The sequence below is a fragment of the Cebus imitator genome, unplaced genomic scaffold (genome assembly GCF_001604975.1).
Source record: "Cebus imitator isolate Cc_AM_T3 unplaced genomic scaffold, Cebus_imitator-1.0 Scaffold613, whole genome shotgun sequence".
NCBI classification, from domain to species: Eukaryota; Metazoa; Chordata; class Mammalia; order Primates; family Cebidae; genus Cebus; species Cebus imitator.
The window spans coordinates 290,484-291,799 of NW_016107928.1; positions in this window are offsets into that span (position 1 = coordinate 290,484).

Genomic DNA, 1,316 nt, shown 5'->3' on the forward strand with positions numbered 1-1,316 from the left:
GTGTTCAAGCAATTCTCCTGCCTTGGCCTCCTGAGTAGCTGGGATTACAGGCATGCGCCACTACGCCCGGCTAATTTTGTGTTTTTAGTAGAGGCGGGGTTTCTTCATGTTGGTCAGGCTGGTCTCGAACACCCTCCTCAGCCTCCCAAAGTGCTGGGATTACACGCATGAGCCACCGCGCCCAGCCTGCACAATGACTTTGTAATCATTATTCTGAACGCCAGCTGCAAATGTGCGGTAAATGTATATTGTCCATTTATTGATAAGACAGGGAGAATTAACCAGATATGGAGAGAAAGCTTCAGTTCGTAGGGCTTGCAAAGGGCATTTAGTTTAGCTTACTCCCCTGCCCCAACACAAATCTGCATAAAATACTGCTTGGTTTTGTCACTGCCTTGCTTAAGAATGTCCCCGCTAGCACAGAGTCTAAATTGCTTGACCTGGCTTTCAGGATCCTATGGAGTCAAGTCCTCCATAAATGACTGTGCCCAGTATCAAACGTGGAAGCAGGCAGAATGCCAGAGACAAGGCACCTTACAAGGGGTGCCTACCATTAGTTGGAAAGTCAAAATAACATGAAGTAAATCTCATGCTAATCTGCAAAGTACTGCTGTAGATACAAGCAGCAGGGAGTGGTTGGGTGAGGGGAGAGCTGGCCTACTCCCAGGGGCCAGGAAGGGAATGGCCAGGCAGGAAGGAGCACAGAGACAGTTTTAGGCAACGGAAACTGCCAGGAGAAAGACAAAATCAGTGGACAAAGGTGCAGAAGCAAAAAGCACCGCAGGATCCAGAGTGTGAGAGGCCTGCCTGCTGGGCTCCTCTGTGTCAATCAGAAACTAAAACCATCCAAAGAATTTTTGGGAGTGAGAAACAAGATTCACTGATATTCTTTCATTTAAGAATACATTCTTGCCAGGTGTGATGGCTCACATCTATAATCCCAGCACTTTGGGAGGGTGAGGGGGGTGGATTGTTTGAGCCCAGGAGTTTGAGACCAGCCTGGCCAACACGGCAAAGCCTCATCTCTACTAAAATACAAAAATTAACCAGACATGGTGGCGGACGCCTGTAACCCCAGCTGCAAGGGAGGCTGGAGCAGGAGAATCGCTTGAAGCCAGGAGGCAGAGGTTGCAGTAAGCCGAGATTGCGCCACTGCACTCCAGCCTGGGTGATGGAATGAGACACTGTCTCAAAAATATATATATATATATATATTTGGGTTGTGGAGACAACTCAACTATCCTTCAGTGAATGAATGGTTAAAAAATGTGATACATCTATACAATGGAGTATTATTCAGGCTTAAAAAGGAAGGA